This window comes from Schistocerca cancellata, chromosome 7, assembly GCF_023864275.1.
Source record: "Schistocerca cancellata isolate TAMUIC-IGC-003103 chromosome 7, iqSchCanc2.1, whole genome shotgun sequence".
NCBI classification, from domain to species: Eukaryota; Metazoa; Arthropoda; class Insecta; order Orthoptera; family Acrididae; genus Schistocerca; species Schistocerca cancellata.
Window position 1 is genome coordinate 121,045,747 of NC_064632.1, and position 16,190 is coordinate 121,061,936.

A 16,190-nucleotide genomic window follows, 5' to 3' on the forward strand; every position below is an offset into this window, starting at 1 on the left:
GACGGCGCTGGCGCAATGATAAACTCACACCATCCAGATTTAAGTTTTACTTGACTTTCCTAAATCGCTCATGGCAAAAGCCTGGACGGTTCCTTGAAACAGCACGGCCGATTTCTTTCTCTATGTATTTCAAGTTCTGTCTACCTCTACAGTTCATACTCTCTATAGCTTCCTCTACTATCGTAGAAGTTACTGCATGATGCCTTAACAGATGTCCTATCGTCCTGTTCCTTCTTTTTGTCAATGTTTTCCATATATTTCATTCCTCACCTATTCTATGGAGAACGACCTCATTTCTTAAAAGCCCACTTAATTTTCAACCACTTTCTACAGCATACATCACAAACGGTTCGACTCTGCTATTCAAGTTTCCCCACAGTCCATGATTCACTACCATGCAATGCTGTTCCACAAACGGACATTTTCAGAATTTTTTTTCTCAAATCAAGGCCGGTGGTTGATAGACCAGGAATCCCTCTTTTAAGTGTGCTTGTCTGCATTTTTACTTACGGCATAGCAGTGTTCCTTCACTTCGTCTACTTCAGATTCGTCCGTTTTGATGGTTAGTCACTAATCTCATTTCTACTACTACTTGTTACTTTCGTCTGTCTTCGATTTACTTTCGATACTTATCTTGTGCTTAGTTCATTGTGCGTTCCATTCAGTACGTCGTGAAATTCTCCCTTGCTTCCAACGAGAATAGTAATGTCGTCAGTAAATCTTATCATAGGTATTCTTTCACCTTGAATTTTAAGCCTACTCTTGAGCCTTTGTTTTGTTTCCATCTTTGCTTGTCCTATGTATAGACTGAACGGCAGGGGACAAAGACTGCGGCCCCGTCTTGAAGCTACGTACTTAATCCGTACACTTAATTCTTGGTCTTCCATTCTTATTCTTCCTTCTTGGTTCATATACGTATTCCATATTACCGGTCTTTCCCTATGGCTTACCTCTATATCTGCTTTTCACAGAAATTCGATCATCTTGCACCATTCTAAGTCTTCCAGTGATTTTTCTAGGTCGACAAATCCCACGAACGTTTCTTGATCTTTCTCAAGTCTTGTTTCTATTATCAAGTGCAATGCCAGAAAAGAATCTAAAGCGAAACTGATTCTCACCCATGGCGTCCATAATTTTGTTTTCCATTCTCCTGCATATTATTCTCACTAGCAATTTGGATGCATGAGCTGTTAAGCTGACTGTGCAATAACTCTCACACTTATCTACCCTTGGTTTCTTCGTAATTTTGTGAATGATGACAACTTTTCTTTTAATTTCACCAAAGATTTGTTGACTTCCCTTTATGCTGATTCTGTCTTGCCGATCACCATTTCTTTTTCCATTTCCTCGCATTTATCCTTCAGCTATTTCGTCTTAGCTTCCGTGCAGTTCCAGTTGCTTCATTCGTAAGCGACTGATATTGCTGTATTCCTGTGTTTATCAGAGTATTTTTGCATTTTCTTCCTTCGTCAATCAATTGAAGCAAGTCTTCTATGACCTAAGGTTTCATTGCAGCTAACTTTACTGTACCTATTGCTATATGACTGGTGGTTGGCTGTCTGCTGGTTCTTTATATATTTTTAATTTATATTGAACCTGTGTGACCATCTCCTCGCGTTACCTTAGAGAATTTTTCTCGACTTTGCGTCCTGGCTGCTAATATACCAGGCCCATAAATAGTATCTATATTTTGACCCTTACTCGCGTTACCTTAGAGAATTTTTCTCGACTTTGCGTCCTGGCTGCTAATATACCAGGCCCATAAAGTGTATCTATATTTTGACCCTTACTTGATTAATTTGGAAAACAAATTAATTATTTCAGAAATGTGTGCAACGGAAACTGGTGCGAGTTTCTCTAAGATAACGCGTTCTGGGGTGGTTGTTCTTAAAGCCGTCACTATAGCAGCTGGTAGCCTATCTAAATTCACATTTCAGAGTATTTCTGTCCTTCATTAACTTTAGAAAATCGGACTGAATAAGATACATCCTACCCATTTCATGTGCCAGGTGACTGGGGGACTATTTCTTAACTGAAATGCTGACTCTCATTTAATAGATTTATTTTCTACTTCGATGAAAACTTTAGAAGCCGACACATTACAATTTTTCTTTAGTTACAAGACTTCAGCGTTACCTCTCATGGGTAGGACAATGACAAAACGAAAACGCTACACGAATAATTTCATATATGACACATAATTTCATAATAACACAAAAAATACATAAGTGGGCCACACCGTCTTTAGCGGGAAAATCGTCATTCATTCTTTAAGACTCACTTATCGTCATGCATGAATTACACACCACTAGAAATTTAAGGTAGGCCACTGCTGAAGGTAGATAACCTCTAGCAGAGAAAAGATTCTGGGCAAAAATGATGTAGTATTGGCGCCAAAATGAAGTGCGAACTGAACTCACAAAGAAAGTAACAAAAATAATTAAATTTCGCTACAGAAATTTCTCGATCTACCATCCGATACGCAATCTGCACTCATTGAGCTAAAAGTGAAGCTTATAACTCGGGAAATAGCTACATGAACTGATGGTTCCTGTTACATGCTCACTACCACAAAGCGGAATTTCACAAACACATTTCAGAGAAAACCACTGCAAATAAATTAAAACCGTAACCTGTACCAATGAAGGTATGTCGAATGCGTGCTATGAGCATGCCCTGTCATGAATATTTAGCCATATTACCTCATTTCTATCTCACCAAATCTGCGAGCTGCTGTGCTCCCGCGCCCCGTCCGTCTCATGGCTGGCCCCACAGTGCTCTCCACGCGCCAAAGTCCGACCAACGTTCCTATTCAAACGCGGTGGTGGGGAGACTCACCTCACCCCCGCACCAACTTTGTAACCTACCCTCGTGCCTGTTTTCATCTTTGCTTGCTGCTCTGGCCTACCTGCCGTTATTCTTGTAATGTTGGCAATGACTGCTATTCCCTTAAACTGTTCTCTTTGGTCCATGCTCCCGCTACATTTACCCATGCACACTCATACAGGATGGAACAAGGAGTATACATATAAACGGCGTGTGACCTTTTTGTGAAATGATGAAAAGAAATAAACAAATGCGTCAAATATTCCTTTCACCCAGCGAAGTATTGAAGCTGCTAGCAATCAAAGAAAAACTTATATCTCGGTTTACAAAACATAATTACTTCCTACTGTAACCTGAGGCAAAACGAAAGTAACGCCTCACTATATCTGTCCAACTTCCGTGATTGCCATTTTCATAGATACCTATTCCTCTTCAATTGAACTAACTACTGTAATACTCCTTATCGGACTATGTATAATCTCAGAGAACTTTTAAATGCGTTTCATAATTCCTCAGTATTTCTGTATCCCACCTCTTTCTACGTTGGTTATTCCTGGCGATTCTCTTAAACTTCAGCCTGCTTTCCATCATTATTTAATTGTGGTCTGAGTCTATTCTCCTGCGGGGCATGCCTTACAGTCCAAAATCTGGTTTCTAAACCTCTGTCCCAACACGATGTAATGCACCTAGTTTCTTCCTGTGTCTCCAGGCCTTTTCCTAGCATACCTCCTCTTGCGATAACAGCGTATTCGCTGTTTGTTTACTTGTGTAGTAAATCTTGTTGTTCTTGCCCTATACCTTAAGCCATATGATATTTTGTGACGCTCGAGTATCTGGGCAATGGCTTGCTGTATAGTTTACATTTTCAAAATGTCAGAAGGATAGGATCATAAGTTCTCGTTGTGATTACAGATTTCGTCGGTGGACTGAAGATGTGGTGAATTATGTCTTTTTAATATGAGTTTTCTGAAGCGGCTGATTCGAGTTTTGAGAGTTGCAATAGATTTTACCCCAATTGTTTTTGCTGCTTACTCTATCAGATGGCAAGAACTATTCTCCTTACATGAAGTCATTAAAGATCACCTAACTCACGTTGAGCGAGCAGTAGGGCTGAACAAAATGACTGACAAGGCACAATGCATCTTGTAGAGGGTATAGTATGAATGTAGTGGAATAATTAATGTCGGGTGATGGGTTTAAAGTAAGTCACACGACATGAAAACTTTGTGGAAACGAGTCAATTTACTGGACTCTAGTTTACCCCAGGGAAGCATTTAGAGTTGAGCGTGGCCGGCCGGGGGAGTGGCTAACGGAAGCGACAATAGGCAGCTTAGGGCGGCTCAAGCTCTGAGAAAGTGGTAACGGTGGACAGCCTCCAGCCGCCTTAAGATGAGTGACAGTGAGTGGGCAGTTGACCCTGACTCCAGAAAACAGACGGAGAACTTTACGCCTGTTGATAAATGTCCGTCGTCCTGTTTTCTGTGAAACATGCGAGAAAGCTGCGCAAAGCTACGGTGGAGCGGTCAACAGAGGTCAAAATATGCGTGTTCGTGACTATAGCAACTTAACAGTGAATTCATGGTCCGCAGAGCCTGAAGTAAATCAGGTGAAGAGCGTCAGCATGAAATACGCCAGCCTCCGATGGGAACGTAGGACCAAGGAATTTGAAGTACTCTCCTGGGAGTCAGAATTCCGGAAAACGTGGTGTTTGTGCAGACGCTAACCTTGATGGGTGACCTGGGGAAGTTGAGAGGAAGGGAAATTTTGTGGGAATTTGTTCACTTTCCAGAGCAGGCATTGGTCGCTGGGAAGCGACGCATAATTAACGCGACTTACACTGCAATTGGTGTAAGTGATTTTGCTGGAGGGGAAACCGAGGTGAAGAGCGGACTGGCAGAAGTCTCTGTAGAGGTCTTCTGTTCCCAGCTTGCCTAGAGTGCGGACGTGGCGTTCTTGACTCAGCTTGCCTGAGAAAGAGTGAGCATCTCTGCAGTTTAGGACTTAGCAAAGGGAACGATTGAGCTTGGAGATAGGTTTTGGTTCAGGTATGTACTGAGAAAGATGGCTAGGAGTGAATAGTCGAGCGCAGCCTTGCAGCACCATGAGGTCGGCCGACGTCCACACAACGACGCCGCTCCGCCATGCTGAATTTGGTGATATTGCGCCCGCTCCGGCCACTGATTAATTTGTTGGATCACGTCGGCAAAGTTTCCACGAGGGTTTCATGGGCTGTGTACTGTAGAATTCTTCTCGCACTTCTCGCATTGTACCACTCTGCTGATAGACGTCGGAGCCAACGTCTTGCTGCATCAATAATCTCATCATCCACGTACTGCTTACCGCGGAGTGCATGCTTCATCGCGCCAAAGAGATGGAAGTCGGGAGGTGCGAGGTCCGGACAGTAGGGTGCATGAGGAAGAACCGTCGGATGAAGTTTTCTGAGTTCCTCTTGTGTGCACAGACTTTTGTGAGGCTTGTGTTGTCATGGAGAGGAAGATGTTTGGCAGCTGAGGGTGCGGCTTTGAACTTTTTTTCGGAGGAGAGGTGGTATATCACCACGCGAATTCCGTTTTGTTTCCGGTACGAGGGACTGAAACTTTTTTCATCGACAGTGACGATGTTCGAAAAAAAAAATTAGCCTCGTAACGTGCAAGCAAGTACGCATAGACGGTTCTTCGTTGCTCTTTATTGTCTTCTGTTAGGCTCCGGCCGCGGTGGCCGGGCGGTTCTAGGCACTTCAGCCCGGAACCGCGCGACTGCTACGGTCGCAGGTTCGAATCCTGCCTCGGGCATGTATGTGTGATGTCCTTAGGTTAGTTAGGTTCAAGTAGTTCTAAGTTCTAGGGGACTGATGACCTCAGATGTTAAGTCCCATAGTGCTCAGAGCCATTTGAACCATTTTTTTCTTCTGTTAGGCGGCGGGGAACCCAGCGGGCTCACATCTTTGAGTACCACAACTGGTGGACGAGTGTGTGAGCACCGTTAACGGGGACGTCCAGTTGAGCAGCGAGGTGTTTGATTGTTGTCCGTCGATCATGTCGAATGAGTGTCCGCAGGCTGAAACATTACAGGAGTCAGAGCTGTGTGCGGCCGGGTGGTACGCGGGAGATTGGACAGGTTTGAGCGACCTTGATGCGATGATGACAAACGTCTCGTCCAACGGTTAACCGAGCATTTGTTCACTGTCAGGTCTTCGTAGACCTTCTGCAAAGGCCAATGAACATCTGCGACGCTCTGCTATTCCGCTAAAAGATACTCAGTGACAGCTCTCTGCTTCTAAAATACCTGCATTACAGACGCCATTTTGAAGGCTATGTATAGGACCGCCACATATCGGAACAACATGAAACTATACGTGCCGAAGCGCGAGTATTCCACAATGTCCCACAACGAACTCTGCATTTTTTTTTCAATAGGAATCGGCCGAGAAAAAAAAAGTTGTTGCATTACTTATTGAACGCCCCTCGTATAAACTTTTCTAAACTTGAATCACGGTATCATTTTGTATATGAATAGCAATTTTGCCAATCTGGATCTGTTTGACGAGCAAATGATTAGCCGATCCAGGAGAAAGACGTTTAGGTTAGGTAATGTTTTTAGTCTTAATTTCACAAACTTACGATCAAGCAACAGCTTCGTTTCTTATTCTGCTGGCTCGGTGGTCAGGTCGTATTTTAGATGATGCGTGAGCCGGAGTTTCACTATTTGACTCATGTAATATTTATTCCAAATGTACGTGCAAATGCACCATGCTAAAAAATATCATTTTCTGGAATGTTACTAATTTCTTATTGTACTTCTAAATTTGTGGGATGACACATCTCCTACACATTTTCAATGTTTTTTGTGTTGCTATATATGATTTGTGTATAAAAAGGTGTATTAAACCACTCTCAGACCGATCCTAAAATGAAGATTCCGAGCCGTGTCTCATAATTGTGAATGACACGCAACAGTATTTTTTTTTACATGTTCGAGTTACTCTTGAATGTCGGCGTAGACCAAGATCTTGTCCGTAATAATGAGGGGTAATTTCATGTCTGGCTGTAACTGCTGAACCGTTGGTTTTTATTTCGTAGTAGTAGTTGCTGTTGTGCTCGTCAGTCCGAAGCTAAGACTGGTTCTAATGGTTCAAATGGCTCTGAGCACTATGGGACTTAACGTCTGAGGTCATCAGTCCACTAGAACTTAGAACTACTTAAACCTAACTAAGCTAAGGACATCACACACATCCATGCCCGAGGCAGCATTCGAACCTGCGACCGTAGCGGTCGCACGGTTCCAGACTGTAGCGCCTAGAACCGCTCTGCCACACCGGCCGGCGCTAAGACTGGTTTGATGCAGCTTTCCATGCTAAGTTTGTGATCCTTAGATGTCTCTGGATGTGTGCTATCAACCGATCCCCTGTTCTAGTCAGGCTGTTCCACAAATTTCTTTTCTGCTCAATTCTGTACAGTACCTCCTCATTAGGTACGTGATCAGCCCATCTAATCTTCTCCATTCTTCTGCAGAACCACATTTCAAAAGCTTCTATTCTCTTTTTGCCTAAACTGCTTATCGTCCATGTTTTACTTCGTTACATGACTACATTCTATAAAAATACTTTCAAGAAGAGACTTCGTAACACTTAAATCTATACTCGATGTTAACAAATTCCTCTCCTTCAGAAACGCTTTTCTTGCCATTGCCAGTCTACATTTTACATCCTGTCTACTTCAGCCACCACCATTTATTTTGCTGCTCAAATAGCAAAACTCATCTACTTTAAGTGTCTCATTTCTTAAACTAATTCCCTCGGCGTCACCTGATTTAATTCGACTCATTCCGTTAACCTTATTTTGCTTTTGTTAATGTCCATATTTACATCCTTCTTTTTAGACACAGTCCATTCCGTTCAACTGCTCTTCCAAATCCTTTGCTGTCTCTGACAGAATTTCAGGTGTCATCGACAAATCTCAAAGTTTTTATTTCTTCTCGCTGAACGTTGTTTCCTCCTCCAAATTTTCTTTCATTTCCTTTACGGCTTACTGAATGCGTAGATAGGATAACATTAAGGATAGACTACGACCCCGTCTCACTCCCTTCTCAATCACTGCTTCCCTTTCATGGCCCTAGAATCATACCTTCCATGTGATTTCGGTACAAGCTTTTCGCTCCCTGTTTTTACCCTTATTACCTCTATAATTTCAAAGAGAGTGTTCCGCTCAACATTGTCAGAAGCTTTACCTAGGTCTCCAGATGCTATGTAGGAAAACGCGAGGCAACATTGACCCTTCAACTTATCTTAGGTTAAGGAAAGGCATTTGCCTTTCCTTAGAGGCCGACCTAGGAGAAGATTGATTTAGATTCCGGAAAGGCAATACTGGCCCTTCGACTTATCTTAGACCTAAGAAAAGTCAAAGGAAAGGCGTTAGCCTTTCCTTAACCTAAGATGAGTTGAAGGGTCAGTACTGCCTCGCGTAATCCTATATTTCTCCGGGATCCAAACCGATCTTTCTCTATCAGTTTTTCCATTTTTCTGTGAAGAGTTCGTGTTAGTATTTTGCATCATCATCATCATCATCATCATCATCATCATTTAAGACTGATTATGCCTTTCAGCGTTCCTGTTGGCCTCCATATCCTCTCCAAATTTACCCATAACCTTTTCATACCCTTCTGTTCGATTTCCAATCCTGGCGTTAAAATCACCCATGAGCAGAACACTGTCCTTGTCCTTTACTCTAACAACTACATCACTGAGTGCCTCATAAAAACTATCCATCTTATCTTGATCTGTCCCTTCACAATGCGAATATACTGACACAATCCTAATTTTCTTGCTAGACACTGTCAAATCTATCCACATAAATCGTTCGTTTACATACCTTATTGCAACTACGCTGGGTTCCATTTCTTTCCTGATGTAAAGCCCTACACCCCATTGTGCCGTTCCTGCTTTGACTCCTGACAGGTAGACCTTGTGTTCTCCCACTTCCTCTTCTTTCTCACCCCTTACCCGAATGTCACTAACAGCTAAAACGTCCAGCCCCATCTTACTTGCAGCCTCTGCCAGCTCTACCTTCTTCCCAGAGTAGCCCCCATTGATATTAATAGCTCCCCATCTCATTACCATTTGTTTGCCAAGTCGTATCTTAGGAGTCCCTGGTTTGTCAGTTAGAGGTGGGACTCCGTCACCTCCAAAGGTCCGAGGCATTTTGCTCTGATTGTTGCCAGCATCATATTTAAAGTACAAGGGAAGCAGGTTGCTAGCCTTACTTGCCCCGAGTCCCATTGGGTTTTACCCCTAACGGCTGAGGGACTAACTGGTGGATTTGGTAGTCTTTGCCGTATGAGCACAAAGGTGACCACGACTCAGAATATGTCCGAGATGCTCAGTCTTATTCCAAAGTAACTGGTATCCCGACTGTCGGGACCACTTACTTGGCCACTCATACGTTGCCTGTGATTCATGAACTAGGACATGACTACAGGAACCCACACCATGAACCACTAGTATTTGCAACCGTGACTTATTAAAGTGATAGTTCGTTTATATTGTCACATTCATATTTTTTAATTACTTGACACCTAATTTTTTTTAATAATCTTCATTGTCGCTGCGGTGTTGCCTCTCATTGGTGTTCTTTCTCTGTTTGCTCGAAACTGTTGCTGCAATGCATCCGGTGTGCAGCGTTGGAATTGCGCGACTGCAGGCTGACGCACACGCCCCTTGCCTTGGCTCCGGATCTCGCTCCTGTCTTAACCATTCACTGCGTCCCCGGATGTAGCACCGGCACGCTTTTCTTCTCATTGTTATTTCAAGTCAACACAGTCTTGAAAGGAGACATGCTCAACGTGCAACGACGAGTGATGTCAAAACTAAGAACACAAAAAAAAACACACTCTGACGGAGAAAAATCGCAACACCAAGAAGGAATTGTGCGACATAAACGGAAACTGGTAAGCGTGTTTCTACTCCTGAAAAATGATGTCTATTCAAATCTCGCACCACTCGCAGAAGAGTGGCGCTAATAGCGCTGCTATAAGGGTGTAACCAGGTTTGCTGTAAATACGCGCTGTAACGGTCGTAAGCGTGAAACGTCCCCTTTGAACAATTTATACATGACTGTGCTTAAACTCACACAATATTTTTTTTAGCGCAACGCAATCTGACTTTCAGAAATCCCTACAAAGGAATGGCCCAGACTAACATTAACCTGTACCTTTCACAAATCACTTACCTCACCAAAAATCTTCGTTACTCGAACTACTGCAATACAGCGAGCGCCACTACTGCTAGCTAAATAAAAAATTCAAACTACTGAAGGCACTAACTACTGATAGGCATAGTTAGCAAATGAAAGATTTTAAGAGAGAACAAACAATGTATTTACCTTAATAATCATAATATATATACCATCCAGTCTTACAAACTTCAATACTCCGCCATTTCTCTCCCCACATCCACCACTGCTGGCGGCTCACCTTCAACTGCGCAACGCCACGCGCTGTTCACATCCAGCTGCCGCTGCCCAACACTACAATGGCAGACAACAATGCAAACTAGCCACAGACTGCACAAAGCACAGCCAGTGATTTTCATACAGAGAGCGCTACGTGGCGGCGGCGTTACCAATATAAGAACCTAAACAGCCTACTTACAAGTGTTAGTCACCTTTGAGGCTGAACATAATGAGTTGTGGTGTTAGTCAATAATGCCTTTAAGATGGAAACGACTCCATCATCAGCACCTTATTAAGTTTGAACGATGTCGTGATATATGACTACGAGAAGCTGCCGTGGCACTACTGAGAGAGAACATCCCCATGTTCAGCGTATGGCCCTGGCGCATTGTACTGTATCTGCAGCAGCAATTTGAGCAGTATCTGATATCACAGCTACACAACGAATTGCTACAGATCCATTACATCAAGGACAACTCCGAACCAGATGCCCTGTAGAGTGTATTCCGCTGACCCATAACCACCGCCATTTGCGACTTTCGTGGTGTTCAGCGAGAGCTCTCTGGTGGGCAGGGTGGAGTTCTGATGTGTTTTGTGATGAAATGTGATTCTACCTCGGTGCCGTATGTTGATTAGGAGGAGGCCAATGGGGGACTGCAACCAACCTGTCGCCGGCCGAGGTGGCCGAGCGGTTCTAGGCGCTACAGTCTGGAACCGCGCGACCGCTACGGTCGCAGGTTCGAATCCTGCCTCGGGCATGGATGTGTGTGATGTCCTTAGGTTAGTTAGGTTTAAGTAGTTCTCAGTTCTAGGGTACTTATGACCTCAGAAGTTAACTCCCATAGTGCTCAGAGCCATTTGAACCATTTGAACCAACCTGTCTGCATGTTAGGGATTGTAATCAGGGGAGCAGTTTCGTATGACAGAAAGAGCATTCTCGTGATTATCTCACCCACCCTGGCTGCAGATTTGTACTTCAGTCTAGCAGTCTAGCAGTCTTACGCTGCTATTCATGAACAGCATTCCAGGCTGTGTACCGAGCGAGGTGGCGCAGTGGTTAGGACACTGGACTCGCATTCGCGAGGACGACTGTTCAAACCCGCGTCTGCCATCCTGATACGGGTTTTCCGTGATTTCCCTACATCGCATCAGGCAAATGCCGGGATGGTTCCTTTGAAAGGGCACGACCGACTTCTTTCCTCATCCTTTCCTAATCCGATGGGACCGATGACCTCGTTGTTTGGTTCCCTCCCCCGAATCAACCAATCAACCAGGGAGTGTTTTGTAACAGGATAACGCTCACCCACATACCGCTGTTGCAATCCAACGTGCTCTACTGTGTGTGGACATGTTGCCTGCGCCTGCTCGATCAGCAGATCTTGTCTCCAATTGAGCACGTATGGGACATCGTCGGCTGACACGTCCAGCGTCATCCACAAACAGCATTAAACGTCCCTTATTGGCCGACGAAATGCAACATGCGTGGAATTTTCATTCCACAAACTAACATCCTGCGCCTACACAACTCAATACATGCACGTGTGCATGCTTGCATTCAAAAGTCTGGCGGTTTCACCAGTTATTAATGTACCAGCATTTCACATTTCCAGTGGCTTATCTCGCCCTTACAATAACCTGTGAACTTGCAATGTTAATCACTTAAATAATTTACCTAGCGGTGGTTCGTGGTGTGGGTTCCTGTAGTCATGTCCTAGTTCATGAACCACGGGCAACGTATGAGTGGCCAAGTAAGTGGTCCCGACAGTCGGGATACCAATTACTTTGCAATAAGGCTGGGCATCTCGGACATATTCTGAGTCGTGGTCACCTTTGTGCTCATACGGCAAGGACTACCAAATCCACCGGTTAGTCCCTCAGCCGTTAGGGGTAAAACTCAATGGGACTCGGGGCAAGTAAGGCTAGCAACCTGCTTCCCTGGTACTTTAAATATGATGCTGGCAACAATCAGAGCAAAATGCCTCGGACCTTTGGAGGTGACGGAGTCCCACCTCTAACTGACAAACCAGGGACTCCTAAGATACGACTTGGCAAACAAATGGTAATGAGATGGGGAGCTATTAATATCAATGGGGGCTACTCTGGGAAGAAGGTAGAGCTGGCAGAGGCTGCAAGTAAGATGGGGCTGGACGTTTTAGCTGTTAGTGACATTCGGGTAAGGGGTGAGAAAGAAGAGGAAGTGGGAAGGTACATGGATTCGGTTAAGAATGATTTTGAAGTAATAGGTTTAACGTCAGAAGAGGCATCAATGTTAGCACTGAATAGGGGATCATGGAGGAACTGTATAAGGGGGGCTATGCTCCAGACTGAACGCTGAAAGGCATAATCAGTCTTAAATGATGATGATGATGATGATGATGATGATGAGATAAACGTATTCCCAAAATTTCACTGTTCGAGTCAGTCGACTGGTACTAATACCTTGGTGTAGGGATATGAAACAGAATGTTCTCGTGGGCTCAGTGATACGTAAAACAGGTGGCAGACTTCGCTTCATTGGTAGGGCACAGCGATAATGCAATCAGTCTAAAAAGGAAGCTGTTTGTTATAAATACTCGAGCTCAAGTGTGCAGGATTTCTACCAGGGGGGACTAACACGGAGTACTGAGTGCGTACAAAAGAGGGCGACACGGATGACCACAGATTTGTTTGATTTGTGGGGTAGCCTTCCGGTTCTGAAAAACCTGAACTGGCTGTTGCTTGAAGACAGACTCCCAGCTATTCCGCGAAAGGCTATGCACAACTTTTCCAGCGAACTCACTGAGACGACGAACGCCATGGGATAGTGATATGCACATATGCAGATGGCTGTAGTATCGCGTACACAAGGTCTTAAAGGGCAGTGCATTCGGAGCTGTCATTTATACCCAGATGATTCTTGTGAAAAGATTTCCGGCATGATTTCGGTCACACAACGGGAATTAACAGACTTTGAACCCGGAATGGTAGTTGGAGTGAGACGCATGGGACATTCCGTTTCGGAAATCCTTAGGAAATTCAATATTCCGGGTTCTACAGTGCCAAGAGTGTGCGGAGAATACTAAATTTCAGGCGTTACCTCTCACCACGGACATAAAGAATATTTCAGGAACATTGGAAGGTCTCTATTGGATTCCTTTCATGTTAATTTCTTAAATCTGTTGTCATTTACGGCATAAATTCCTCTTCTAAATTTACTGTGGCGTTTCTGACTATCTGGGAGGAGACTGAGTAGTGGAACGTGTTACTTTTACACACAAACAAGAACGATCTGTCACACTACTACACTTTAAAACACAGTTTATATGTAATTCATGTCACACAGTCTCATACGGAACCTACATCCGCTTTCTTTTATATACTGTATATGATAAGATACTGTCATCCCCCTTCCCTTCTGTGTGAGCGGATGAATGAGCAAATGTATTTCTAGTAGCATGCTTGAGGGTAGCAGACAAGCCTGTCTGCTAGAGAACAGTAGGACCAACGTCGGAACAGGTAGCTACGCTTTCTAAAAGCAAAGAGGTTTCTATCCTTAGTATGGTCCTGTCTGTCCCTTGTCACGTTGGTATAGGAAGCTGCCCCTCTGGCCACTTCCGTTTGTATTTGTGAGCCCCCCGCAGAAAGGGACCAGGTCAGTCTGTCCGTGGCGAGCGTCTGAACTGGTAAGATCTCCGGCTAAGTGCATGTCTGCTAAGTCCGTAGGACAATTGATTTCTTAAGTTCAGCCTAACTGAAAATTTAATCACCTTTATTTCAGGTTTAGCTCTAAAATATCTAATGTTATCTTAAATTGCAGCGCAGTGTAATTCTCGTGTGAAGTTCAGAATATATTCCGGTAGTTGCTTTGTCACTACTTTGTGAGTAAAGTGGAACCACGTGTTGATCAGTAACTCTAACTAAGTTCATCAATCTTAAATGCCAATGTGCGTGAGATTATAACGTCTCGTCTTGACAATAATTTTCAATATAGCAACTTTTCTTTATGTTCAACTCACGTGGGGTGTACTTTGTGAGACCAGTACCACGTGCTTATACAATTGTTTGACCCATCAGGTTAATAGTAAGACGTTAGTAACCAGTTCGAGGTTTTCCTTTTGTAAATTGCTTTTCGATCTAATTTATTTTAATTATCAAAATTATTGTGGAGTTACACACTTTGTGTAAACCAAGTTGACCACGTGAAGCATGTGGTGTAATCATCAAAGTAGCCCTCAGCTATTCTTTTTGGGAAGATTTCACAGAGAGTTAGTATGAATTTAGTATACCAGTGTGTGGTAATTATATGACGGACAGGATTGTGCTACGAACGTAACTTCTTTGGGTGAAAATTGAATCGGTTGGTTGTTGTTAATTTCCTCTTGCATATGTTTCAACGTTCTTCGTGTGTTATTTTATGAATGCAGTGTTGTATGCAGTCTCCCAATCTTGGCTCCATATTTGATGTGTTCCGTAAGATTACAAGCTTACATTTTCCACAATCCTAAATAAGGCACCAGTTTAGTTATGAATCAAATTTAATATGCTGAAATTTCAATGATCAATGTTAAAATAAATTTCCAAATATAAACTGATTTATTTCTTTTTATTTAAATTCTCTTATATATATATATATATCACCGGTTGTCGTATGACTATTAAAAGATTATAATTAATGTTAGTCTGGTTGGGAATTTGGTAAGCTAGACTGGATACCTGGTGAAACAGTTGCGGAGTAATGCAAGGTTAACTTCCCCAGACAGCTCACAGCTTTTAATCCGCTTTTATTGTCTATCAGTACCGCTTTCAAAGAAAATTAAAGCAACAACGTTACACATTCTGATGTAAAAGAGGCGGAGGAGGTTGCCCGAGTAGACAGGCAGCATGAAGATCGTCGCCTGGACTCTTTTCTACATCTACATAATACTCCGCAAACCACCTAACGGTGTGTGGCGGACGGTACGTGCGGTACCGTAAACTGGTCCCCCTTTCCTGTTCCACTCGCGAATGGTGCATGGAAGAATGATGTAGGTAAGCATCTGCTCTGAAATAGCTCTGGTTTATAGAATTTTCTCGTCCTGATCATTTCGTGAGATGTATGTGGGAGGAAAGTGCTCTGTGGAAATTTCAATAGTAAACCTCTTCGTGATTCTCAACGCCTCTCTTCTATCATCTGCCTCTGCAGTCTGTTGAGCATCTCTGTAGCGTTCTCGTGCCGAGTAAACGAACCCGTGACGAAACGTGCCGCACTTCGTAGGATCTTCTCTGTCTTCTATCAGTCCTACCTGCCAAGATTGGTGAAAACCTGTCTTCTTTCCTACTACGAAATAACCTCGTTAGCGCGAACTCGCATAAAACGAACTCGCGGTTAACGCGAAAAAAATATTGGTCCCACCAGGAATTCTTATGGTATGTTTTATCGGTTAACACCAATTTCGGTTAAGGCGAATTACGAACTCTGTTTCAGTTCCTAGCGTAATTAATTTTCACTGTAACACAAACTTCCGACCTTAGAGTATTCTAAAGCGTAATTTTTTTCCGAAATGAATGTATGAAATGTACCTACAAAGCTAATTATGCTTATTGTTGACTCGTTTTTGATGTATTGTAGGTAGGTAGCCACGATTATCACCTCAAGCATCAGCGTATGCTGTACACTGTAAGACATTCAATAATGTATGCAGCAGCATTTAGGAACGTACTTATTGTCAGATTTGACAGGTGTTCTGTTAGTCGTAGCCATATCGAGTTGGAATAGTGAATAAAAACTACAGCTACAACCGGTGCCGTAGCACGCGAAAGTGGCAAAGAGGAAACAGGCAGCTCTAAATGTACAGTTAAAGCTTAAGATTCTAGATGAAGTGGACCGTGGTACCAAGAAAACAGCAATTGCAGAGCAGTTTGGAATACCTAAATCTACTTTATCTACGATTATTAAGAATC